Below are 12,457 nucleotides of genomic sequence, written 5' to 3' on the forward strand. Positions count from 1 at the left end.
TTACATTCAATGTAGCAACATATTTTTCTTTTTTTTAAATGGATTTTTAGTTTATTTGTATCTATAAATACAAGCATCACTTTAAATAGCATATTGTTGGGTCTTCCTTTTGTATTTTGCTTGGAAACTGCTGCCTTTTAATTAAAGGATTTGGTTTATTTATATTTAATACAGTCATTGATGTGGTTGGATTTAATTCTACCACCTTGGTCTCTGTTTTCTATTTGTTCTCTGTGTTCTTTGCTCTTCTTTTCCTCCTTTTTGTATTTTTTGTTAATCTAATGATTTTTGAAAATTCTATCACAACTATTGGCTTTTATGCTGAAGGTACTATAGGGATTCACAATATACATCTTTAATTTATCACAGTCTTACTTGCGTTATTATGCTACTAAAAATAAAATTTAAAAAACATAATAGTATAATTCAATTTTCCCATTTGTTTTTTTATTTTGTCAAATGTTTTTATTTCTACATGTGATAGAAAACTCATGGTATGTGATTATTATTTTTTAAGTAACAGGTTTTTTTAAAAAAAAGAAAAAATGTTTTATATTTACCCACATATATAATGTTTCCAGTGCTCTTAATTACTTCTTATGGATTCAAAATTTTATAACACATTATTTGTCTTCAGCCTGAATAATTTGTTACTCTTTCAGTTAGTAAGGGCTTGCTAATAATTTGTTTTTATTTAATTAAACACTTTTACTTCTCTGTCAATTTTGAAGAATATTTTCACCAGACATGGAATTCTCAGTTGACATTTTTTTAGCAGTTTAAAGAGATCATTTCATTATCTCCTTGACTTTGTTGTTTCTTCTAAGTCCGCCATCATTCAGATTGTTGTTCTTCTGTAGGTAATGTGTTTTTTTATTCCTGAATTTTCTATATCATTTATCAGTTTGCCTGAGACATATCAAGATGTGCTTTTCTTAGCTTTAATTCTTCTTAGGGTTTGCAGAGCTTTTTGGATTGTGGATTGATATTTTAAATCAAGTTTGGAAGACTTTCAGCCAATATTTTTTCTATTTTCTACCACATTCTCTCTGTCTCGCCATATATTTCCCCTACCCTTTTTTTGGGTCTCTCTCTCTCTCTCTCGCCTCCTTTTAGAATTTCAGTAACATGTATTTAGACCACTTGATAGCATTCCATGGACTACTGGAGATTCTATTCATTTGTGTGTTTGTGTGTGTGTGTGTGTGTGTGTGTGTGTGTGTGAAATATATTTTCTTATTCCACTTCAGTTTGGATGCAGTTTTTATTGACCTGACATGTTCACAGATACCCTTTTCTGCATTGTCCAACCTTCTCCTTCTAGTCAATGAATTTTAAAATTTGAGATATTATGTTTTCTAGTTCTAGGACCTTCATTTGTTTTTTTCCTCCCACATTTTCTGTATCTCTGCTGAAATTCCTCATGCCTGTGTCCACTGTATTTATTTATTTTTCCTGTAAGTTCTTTAAAAATTCTGCTAATTTCAACATCTTAGTCACGTTGGGTCTGTTTCTATGGATGTTGTTTTCTTTACCATGAACACATTCTTCTTTTTTAAAAAAATATATCCAGTAATTTTCTTTGCATGCTAGATATTATAGACGCTATATTGTAGAAGATAGCACATGTAAAGCACTAAACACATGTCTGGCACAATACATATTAGCTAGCATTATCATTTCAGAATGTTTTCATGAATACTATTTTATTCAATGAACTTTTTATTTCATATATTGTATCTCTCAGTTATATAATTTCTACTAGATTGTTTTCTTCCTCTGAAGAGTGTTGATTTTTATTCAACTAGGAGAAAATCAATTTCTGGAAGTTCATCTTGATCTTTAGGTATGTGGTTTCAGGCTTTGTTAGAATGGGTCTCTTTTGGTTTGGCTTCTCATTCTAGAGTGTATCCATCACTTCTGGGACATGGAACTTACTCTTATCACACTTAATTTGAACTTCAAACTCTATGTCTCCAACACTGGGCAGCTGCTGAGATCTCTACTTAGCTCTTTCAGTTTTCCACCCATTGTTTCATCAGGATCCTTGGAGTTTCACCCCATTCATGCTCATTTCAAGAGACACCCAGGAATTTGAAGGGAGCTTGTATGCACATTTTGGGGCAATGAAATTAATTTTTGTGTATTGTTATTTATTTAGCATAAATTCCCAACAATGTGGTTATTGGAATAAAGGATGTAAATGTCTTTATAATTTATAACTCATAGGACATGGGTATTCCATGTTTCTCAAATTTCATTGCCACTAGTATAGCACAAGTGATCATTCTGCCATAACATCTCTTAAAAAAAAAATGTTAGCATTGTTGAATTTGTTTTCATAATTTGAAACAAAACCTGAGGGTTTTATTAATGTCCATGACATTGATTCCTGGATAATGCCACTTTTATTCACTTTTTTACATGTCTTCTGTAAAAACTACCTTCTAAATGTTTCTCAGTCTTTTTGCTGTGTTTTGATTTTAAAAAAGTATATTTAAGTAGGCTTTTAATTCATCTCAGCCATTAACCCTTGTGTCCACCTTGTGCCCAATTTTATATTCTCTTCCTTTTAATATGACTTTATCTTTGGCTAAATTGAATCTTAAACTAAAGTCAACTTTGGTGAAGCATTTTAATTCTTTATATTAAAATACATGCTTATTATAAAAAAATTGAAAAATTTAGGAAACCTGAAAATACTGTCAGTAATGGTCATTTTGATGGATTTCTTATTGTTCTATTTTCAAGCACAGGTTTTTCTATATTCTGAAAATTCATTTTTTATTCCACTTTCCACTTAACAATGTCATAAACATTCTCCTGTTCTTTCAATCAATATTTATTACTTTGTCTCTACCTTGCACAGCACAAGGGTCCATGTAATTACATGTTGCCTGATTGTTTCAGTCAGTTTTTGCTGCATAACATACTAACTCAAAATTCAGTAGCATACAGCAATAAGCATTTATTTCTTGCTCATGCATTTATGGAACTGTGGCCCCGGCTGGAGATGCAGAAGAAACATGGGCTAAGTCCTCATGGCAATGGCAGAAGTGCTAAGAGTTAATAAGCTCAACTGTACAGGCACGTTTTACATTTCTGCTTGTATCATGCCTGTTACCATCCCATTAGCTGAAGAAAGTCACATGACCAAGAGAACCCAAAGTCAAAAGGTGGGGAAGTATACTGTGCTGATGACCAAGGGTCAGCAGCATCCATGTGAATGTACAGTATGACTATGGAGGAGTGAAGAATTGGAACCAATAATCCAATCTACCATAATAATAGATTCGTGTTCCCTTTTAACAATTGCATATTATTCTATCATAAGGAGGTACTGTAATTTTTTCACTTGCCCCCTATTTAGGGGGCATTTGGCTTATTCCTAGTTCCTCTCTCTTATAAATAATGCAAAATTGACCATGTTTGCTTACAAATTTTTTATCTTGCATTCAGGATAATTTCCTTACAGTTGTCAATTCCCCAGGGTGAAATTACTAGACAAAAGCACAGGGGCATTTTTAATGTCTTCTGAATCACAATTTGTTGTTCTTTATTGCTGACAAGCATTTTTTTCTACATTGTTTTTTCATTGCCTGGTAAATACTGCTTATTCACAAGCCTGATCTATAGCGACATAATCTTCATTTCACATCTTTTCAGCTAATGCTCTGGAAAATGTACTAAAAAGATGTTGAATTTTAAGTTGATGAACTGTGCACATGGTGATTACAGGTTGCAAAATGGAAATGAAGAGAAACTTTGCATGTATAAATCTTTACCACAGTAACAGCGGCCACAATTTTGAGAACAGATACTGATATCATAGGATCCTTAGACTTTTTTTTTTTAAACTAAGTCTGGATCAAAAGATAAATATTTATTCCATCATTGTAAAACTGTACTAGGCAGTGAATTTTCTTCCTTTGTTTTGTTATGGGAAGTTCAGGTCACTGGGGGAAGAGGTTCAAGGAGGAGAGGCAAAGCGAGGCTTCCTTGGTTCAGGCCTCACCATCTGCAGTGATAGCCTCTGGACAGACTATGCTTTTATGCTGAGAACTCCAGATTATCTGAGATACATCCCTGAATTGTAAAGCTCCATGTGGGCAAGAACCTTTTCTGCCACATATCTCTCTACATGCGGCAACTAGAACAGTGTGTGGCACACATTCCTTTTTATGTAATATTTGTTGAGTGAATAAATGAGTCTGCTAATATTTGTTACATTTAATATGGTCTCCCATGTCAGTTTACCAAAGAGAGACAAAGCGGAATATGGAATATCAGCAGAAATATTGATGATCTCACTGCCTTGTCCATCTCCCTGCGGCAGGCAGGCATTTCCTTTTACAGTCCAACCGTCTTGGTGGTACTTCCTTATCCCCCAGTTTCACCTTAGGCACACAGATGTCACTGCCATTGACACAGTTGCCCCAGGCAGCTGTGAGGGCAGACACCCACTGAACTCAAGTCAGCCTTAGAATTCTTAAATCACTTCCAGGCAGCTTCTCTGCCGTGATCAGAATGGTACTTGAGCCTCTCCCTGGCTGACCCCATTGCACAGTCCTGTGGGTGCACCTCCCCAGCCCTTTTCCCAAGATCTCTCCTCTTCTCCCTTGCAGCCAAGGTTAGATGCTCAAAATACCTCTTACGTATTTCCTAGCCTAAGACACCTGGCAGATTTGTATAACAACTCCAGTACCGTGCAATCCTTAGCAAAGAGGCTGCAGGGGAAGGCAGGAAATCAGGTTTCCCTTATAACATCAGGGAGTCTTAGGGCCCTGGAGAATTCCAAACATTGTAACAGTTTCAAGCCTATTTTAGGGCAGACTGTATGGCAGGAGCTCCTATCCTGTAGGATGCTTTTGGCTTCAGCTAATGAAAAGGCAACAAATATTTCTTGTGTAATTAACAAGAAGTCCAGAGGAAGTGGCCCAGGATGCAATAATGTCATTGAAAACCCCAGTTCTTTGTGGCCTGCTCCAGTGTTCTCTGATTATTGGTTTTTTCATGCATCTCCTCTCTCAACGCCTCAGCATGGCTGCCACAGCTCCCACAAATCCCCACATAACAGTGTCCAGAGCAGGAAGGGAGTAATGGAGGAAAGGGGCCTTTTCTTCTCTTGCCTCTTTTATCAGGGGCACAATACTTCCTGGAAGCTATGTGCAGACTTCCCCTTACAGCTTATTGGTCATAAGGAGGTCATGTGTCCACATTCTGGACCAATCACTGGCCACAATGTACTGGACTTCTATATTTGTCCTGGATCAGCAAAGATTCACTCTCTAAAACTTAGTCAAGGAAAACAAGGAAGGAACTAGAACGCTTTAGGGTAGAAAAACTAGGGTCTCTTACAGCCTGAAAAAACAAGAACAAAACAAACTGACATGATAGGAAAAGAGGAAGCTAAAAGTTCAACCAAGTGAAATTCAAAGCCATATTATTGTGAAGTTAATATGTGCAAGGTGAGTCTTTTCCACTAGCCAAATATTGACAAATTCTGGGCATCTAAAATGTTGGGGGTTCAACTATGTCTGAATCTGTTTGATCCAGATTGTCTGGCATCTCCTCGTGGCATTTGTTCACTCTGATTTAAGTGTTACTTGGGATGCCTCTTTGTTGTATTCAGAGAAAATTCTGGGGACTGATGGAGCACCCTTCATCTACCCGCTTCCCAAGTCAAGGTTGCCAGAGCTTCCCTACCTGGACTTGGCCTCCTCTTCTCTCCCCCACCCACCTTTCCCAGAAGACCCCCTTCACCCTCTATCACTCCTCTCCCAGAAGATCAAACTCTGCCTTTGAGAAGCGGGGCCGGCACAGGGAAAAAGTGTTACAGTGGAATTGGTGCTGGTACAGCTTTTAGTGTGTTTCCCTTTCTGTCACAACAACCCATGAAATTAGATTAACTATCTTCGTTAAAAGTAAAATTGTTTTTCTTTCTAAAATGAAAGTAAAAATGTTGAAAACATTGCAGTTAGAAAGAAGAAAAAAGCATTCTCATCACCCAGAGACAGCTGTTATGCCTTAGCAATTTCTCTCCAAACTTCTTTTAGTAAACGTTTTTTTTTACATCCTAGTCATACAGCATTACATTTTGTATTGCCATTTTCTTTAAGAATGTGTTTTAAACGCTTAAAATGTTTACTGATTGCAGAATACTCCATCTTTTGGGCATACAATAATATATTGAACTATATTCCTATTGCTGGATGTTTGGGCTCTTTCCAGTATTTTATTTTTAGAAATAAGAATGTATAAATCGTATACATAAAACTTTTTGCTGTTTTCTTAGAATAAATTTCTTGAAGGGAAATTTATAAGGTGAAATTTATAAACATTTTTTTCTAACAGTCTTGACTTTATTCTCAAATATTCATAAAATTTATGCCAGTGCTTGGCTTACCACATCCTAGCCCGCAAAGAGACATAATATGTTGAAGGTTTGCTGATTAAGAAGGCAAAATTTTAATCCCATTGGTTTAAATGAGATTTTTGTTGCTTAGAGAATTAGAACATTTTTATGCATGGTTATTACTATGTGTCTAAAACGGAAATCTTGATCTTCACCCCTCAACAGCTGCTGCCTTCAGTTAGTGGAAACTCCATCTTTCCAGAGGCCCAGGCCAAAATTTGGGGTCATCCTTGATGCTTTGGTTTCTTTCCCAGCCCTCATTTCTCACTTGGTCTGTGACGAATCCCTCTGCATGACCCCCACGATTCCCAGATGGGTCAGGCCACTGTGCTGTTTTGTCTGAGTCAGTGCAGGAGTCTCCTGATTGGTCACCCTACAGCCAGGTCTCAACCCAGCAGCCAGGCAGGGTCTTCTCATTGCACCATAACTAAGATCATGTTACTCCAGTGCACAGAACCCTCTGTGGCTCCCTATTACTCTCAGTGAAGAAGCTCAAGGATAAAATTCTGTACGCCCCTTTATGATCAGGCTCCCTGCCACCTCTCAGACACCATCTTCTACTTTCCCCATCTCTGTCTTGCTGGACCTCGGATATCCCAAGGCCATGCCTCCCCTAGGACCTTTGATCTCACTGTTATCTGCTGTCACATTTGCTTTCTTGATGTTCTGTGAGCACTTAGGCACTGCCTTAGGACATTTGCACGTGCTGCTCCACCTGCCTGAAATGTTCTTCCCCAGATACTTGTGTGCATGGCTTCTTCCTTGCTTTCTTTAGATCTTTTCTGAAATGTCGTTTTCTCAAGGAGCCTTTCTCTGGTCTTTGTTTCTCATGCAGACAGCTCTAACTTTTATACTTGCAGTATACACACACATATGGTTACACACACACACACACACACACCCCAAATTTTCTTTATTCATGTTTACATCAACAGACACATAAGTTGGGGTTCCCTATGTGTAATAAATATATTTTTTCTTGATGCTTTCAAAATTATCAGTCTTTAATTTTTAAAAGTTTGATTGTAATGTGTTTTGGTAAAATCTTGTCTGGGTTCAACCATTTGAAACCTTTAAGCTTCATGTACTTGGATGCCCATGTCTCTCCACACGCTTGCAGTGTTTTCAGCCATTATTTCTTTAAATGAGATTTCTGGCCTTTTCTCTCTTTTTTTTTCTTCCTGGTATTCCCATATTCCCATAGTCCATATATTAGTTCTGTTGGTGCTTTTCCATACATTCTGTAGGCTTTCTTTATTCCTTTTCATTCTTTTTTTTCTCATCTGAATGAATTATTTCAAAAGACTTTCATCTAGCTCAAAGATTCTTTATTCTTCTTGATCAAGTTGGCTGTTGCTATTGTCTGTTCCATTTTTCATTTTATTCACCATGTTCTTCAGTTCCAGGATTCTGTTTTTAAAAAATTATTTCCATCTCCTTGTTAAACTTCTAGTTTTGGTTCATGTATTGTTTTCCTGACTTCATAGTTTTCTGTGTTCCTTCTACATTTCACTGAGCTTCCTTAAAAAATGATTATTTTGAAATCTTTGTCAGACAGTCTGTGTATCTCAGGGTTGGTTAATGGAAAATTATTGTGCTTCTTTGGAAGAATTGTGGTTTCTTAAGTTTTTGTTTGTTTGTTTCTGACACCCTCACCTTTCTGTCTTTGCATTTGAAAACGCAGTCTCCTCTAATTTTTAATGTCTCATTTTAGGAGAGAAACACCTGCAGTAGTCAGCCCAGCTAGGATTTCTTTTAGGCTTTCTTAGACCCCTTATACATATCTGCCTGCTCTATAGCTTTTATTTTTCTCCCTTGGAGGGGTTTCTTAAGACTGTGTTTTATTAATCCTGCAGATTCAGACCAGGTAGTGAGAGCCTCCCATTTGTTTTCCCTAAGGAGGTATCCTGAAATTCTCAAGTTTTTGTGCCTATTCTGAATCCTACAGAGTCAGGTCAGCTGTCTGCATGTGCTCATGAGTCTTCTGCAGAGGTTTACATTTGTAGTCCATGGAGGTGCGTGCCAGTGGCCAACCTCAGGGCAGGGAGAGAGGGATGAGGCAGATGGAGCATTGTAGGTACCCATGTGCTAATTGCGGAATCCACAGGTGAAGTATTCCAAACAGCTTGTGAGAAGACTTTCTGATGAAGTCTGTGGAAGTTAGTGGGATTGCATGCAGTCTTTTGTTGAGGAGAGAGCTCTGTTGTCATGGAGATTGTTATCTGATTCATTCATATATCCTAGCATCAATTGCCTGCTAGAAATGTAGTGACAGCTCTAACTTTTTGAAAATGAATGAAAACATGTATATTTCCTTTCCAGTGCGTTGTCTACCAGGTTCTTTATGTTTTTTGTTTGTTTGGAATACTTACTACATTTTTTTCTATCATGAAAGTAGTACATGTTCATAGCAAAAAAAAAAAAAAAAAAAAAAATCGGACAAAGTCCAAAAATCACAAAGAAAAATCCCCCCCTACTCCAGTCTTAACTCTGAGTGGGAACCAATGTTAAATTTTGCTTTATTTCCCAGGAAGATTTTTTTCTCTCCTATGCATAGATATTTTGAAAATGTGTTTATTGTGCTATGCCATTTCGCTTTCCACTTTTCAACTTTCCTTTGGTTGTTGTGTATTTTCCGTGTAACAATAGCAATTTTAACATGCGATTTTTTAGTGATTTCAAGATATTACAGTAAACATTTTATTTTACTTAGTATTTAATTGTTGGCCCAGTGTTATTTCCATTTTATTTGCTGATATGAGTAATGTGATGAACATTCTAGTGCACATCACTGTCTCTGTCTTTCAGAGAATTTTCTTGAACTTGATTTTCTAAAGTAGAAAAAGATTAGAGTGGTTTTAAGGCTCTAACAATTTTTCAACTATAAGACTTTGTTTGGAGAGATCTGGGATGACTAAAACTTAGCTTTATTTAATAGTTCCTTTTCAAAGTGAATTTAAAAATTTGTATCTTCTTCGTTCATGTTGTTTAGGAGATGTTTGTATTTTGGTTTATGGAGTCTGTTGAACAAAGTCCACTCGATTGTGGAAGGAAACAGCCTCCTTTTTTTTTTTTTTTGAGATGGAGTATTGCTTTGTTGACCACGCTGGTGTGCCATCATGTGCTCTCGGCTCACCGCAGCCTCCACCTCCTGGGTTCAAGCAATTCTCTTGCCTCAGCCTCCCAAGTAGCTGGGATTATAGGCACCTGCCGCCATGCCCAGCTAATTTTCTGTATTTTTAGTAGAGATGGGGTTTCACCATGTTGGTCAGGCTGGTCTTGAACCCCTGACCTTGTGATCCACCTGCCTCAGCCTCCCAAAGTGCTGGGTTTACAGGCATGAGCCACCGCATCCGGCTGGAAACAGCCTCTTGACTGAGTTGTACTTTCATCTTTGGCTCATTCACATGTTTCTGAAAGACCCTGGGCAAGTTGCTCAGCTTTTGAGCCTAATTTTCTGAATGTGTCACCTGTTTCTAATTACATCTGCTTTGTTGTAAGGGTTACATCAGATGGAGTTCAGATAGCCCCTTAAACAGAAACTGGCAAATAGTACATGCTCAGTAAATGCACATGGACATTACTGCTATTTAAAACTATTGAAGACTAGAATTATTCTCAGTATTCAGTATGTACATAAGTAATAATTGCCACTCCTTATTCATCTGTGTTTAAATGACAAAAGGGAGAGATAGTATCTATTTTGCTTCCTTAGATACAGACTGTCTTTTGTTACCTTTTTTTTTTTGAGACAGAGTCTTACTGTGTTGTGCAGGCTGCAGTGCAGTGGCATGATCTCTGCTCACTGCAACCTCTGACTTACGGGTGTTTAAGCGACTCTCCTGCATCGGCCTCCTGAGTACTGAGGTTACAAGTGTCCACCCCCATGTGTGGCTAATTTTTGAATTTTTAATAGAGATGGGGTTTTACCATGTTGGCCAGGCTAGTCTTGAACTCCTGTCCTCAGGCGATCCACCGGCCTCAGCTGCTCAATGTGCTAGGATTGCAGGTGTAAGCCACCATGCCCAGCCCGTTACCCGATTTGTTATGCTTTCTGTGTCTGTTTGTTTCTGCAACACTGATTTTTAGTCATTGCTGTCCCTCCGACCTCTGTATTAAAATCCTTGTAGTTTTCTTGGATGTCTCATATTTTAAATGTAATTTGTTTTGGTGGATTTGTCAATTTAATATTCCCGCAAACGTTTCTGTATCATATTTACCCCATTTTGACTTCCCTTCTCTGTGTTGGAGAAGTGGCTTCCACATGTAGCTTTGCTGACTGGCATCCCTGTGTGTGTGTTTTGTTGAGAGCTCTCTGCCTAACTTCTGTATCCAAAAGACGACAGCATTATTTACAACAGAGAAAGATGGTTAATAACCTGCATAGTTATCATGAGTGAAAATACTCCGTAGATCATGATACTTTCTGATAATGGAATATTTTAAAGGCATAAAAAATGTTTATGAAGAATTTGTAATGGTGATTAAATGATTAGAATATAAATATTTATGGCAGGATTCCAAGTAATAAGAAATAAGAGTAACAGGAATAAGATTACAAGAATAATATTCCAAGTTATAAGAAAAGAATATAAGAAAAAAGAAAATAAGATCTTCAGATTGCTTTAGTTATGCTGACAGAAACTGGCTCTGAATGCAAGGTTTTGAGATTTTTATTTTATATTTCTTTAAATATTTTTGTTTTTAAATATTTCTGTGCTAAAAACATTTTTTTTTCTTTGTTGGCAAAAATAACTTATGTAAAAAATTGAGGAAAACAAATCTGTAAAATTAACTTAGTCCACTTAATTCTTATATGGTTTCATAAATTAAAATTATATTTTTAAACCATCTCAGAGTAGAATCTTTTTTTAAAGACAACATTCAATGCTTATGCCAGAGGAGACACTAAAATATAGAAGCTCCTTTGTAATGGTAATCTGTAGGTTGAACAACTCCATGCTCCATTTTTCAATCAATATTTAATGTTGTAGCAAGGGCCTCTGGCATGATTTATGACAGTAGAAGTGTTGAGAAAAGCACAAATCAGTTACCCAGTTATTAACTGTGCTTTAGCTCAGCATTTTCCAGAATGTACTTTGAGACACATTGATTGTCAAGATTCTCTGAACAAATGTTTCTGTGGTCAAATTAAGTTAGGGAAATCTTGCAGTAAGGTTTTCAGGACAGCCTGGAAGCTAATTGATTAAATCTCTGACTCTGAAAATTACCAGTTGGAAATTTTTACTTAAAATTTCGATGCCTCTGTTCCTTTGTCTATAAAATGGGAAATATGTTGCATGGTGAGATGAATAGCAAATGATGTAATAAATATAAAATGTCTGGCACAGTGCCTGGCCCACAGGTTATCTACTGTAGTTATTTTTATACTCTTTCCTCTTCTTGAAGCTGTACAGGATTGACAGTATAGCATATTAAGGATTCTGATAAATCATGCAGTAAGGAAACATGTTTAACTTTAAGGTTAATGTCACAAACATTTCACCGCAGGATCTGTACTGGTTATTTCCCCATGGAATTGGTGTTCTAGAAAGCACACATTGGAGGCATGGCTCTGGCTGGTTCTAAGGAAGCCCTCTGTAACATGCAAGTGCATTCACTGCTGTGTTCAAAACAAACACCAACAGGATGTTAGTGAAAATGGCAGAGTAAGGAACTCTGAAATTCCATAGCTTCATAAAAGCAATAAAAGTATTGATAAAATTGTTAGAAGTAACTTTTTTGGAACTCTGGAAATTAACTAAAGCTTTAGACAAGCCAAGAGGCGCTTACTCAAGAAAAGCAGCTGACCTTGGTTAAGAAATGAAACACTGCATATTCTCACTCATAGGTGGGTGATGAAAAATGAGAACACATGGACACAGAAAGGGGAGTCTATTGGGGGGAAAAGGGGAGGTCCAGTGGGAGGGGGAGGTGGGGAGGGATAGCCTGGGGAGAAATGCCAAATGTGGGTGAAGGGGAGAAGGGAAGCAAAGCACACTGCCATGTGTGTACCTACGCAACTGTCTTGCATGCTCTGCT

The 12,457-nt window shown here is 37.2% G+C and overlaps 1 protein-coding gene across 2 annotated transcripts in view; it reads left to right on the top strand.

Moving 5' to 3' along the window:
- The window catches only part of STK32B (serine/threonine kinase 32B), a 446,518-nt gene that overhangs the window by 21,051 nt on the left and 413,010 nt on the right, over window positions 1–12,457 (top strand). Inside the window, exon 1 of one of the 2 annotated variants that reach the window (XM_078368001.1) lies at window positions 5,350–5,468. The exons of the other annotated variant lie outside the window; for it this stretch is intronic. The gene's annotated coding sequence lies outside the window, so the exon portion shown is untranslated. Of the gene's footprint in view, window positions 1–5,349; window positions 5,469–12,457 lie in introns of those variants that run through there. 2 annotated transcript variants of the gene reach the window in all.

Source organism: Callithrix jacchus, chromosome 3 (genome assembly GCF_049354715.1).
Source record: "Callithrix jacchus isolate 240 chromosome 3, calJac240_pri, whole genome shotgun sequence".
NCBI lineage: Eukaryota > Metazoa > Chordata > Mammalia > Primates > Cebidae > Callithrix > Callithrix jacchus.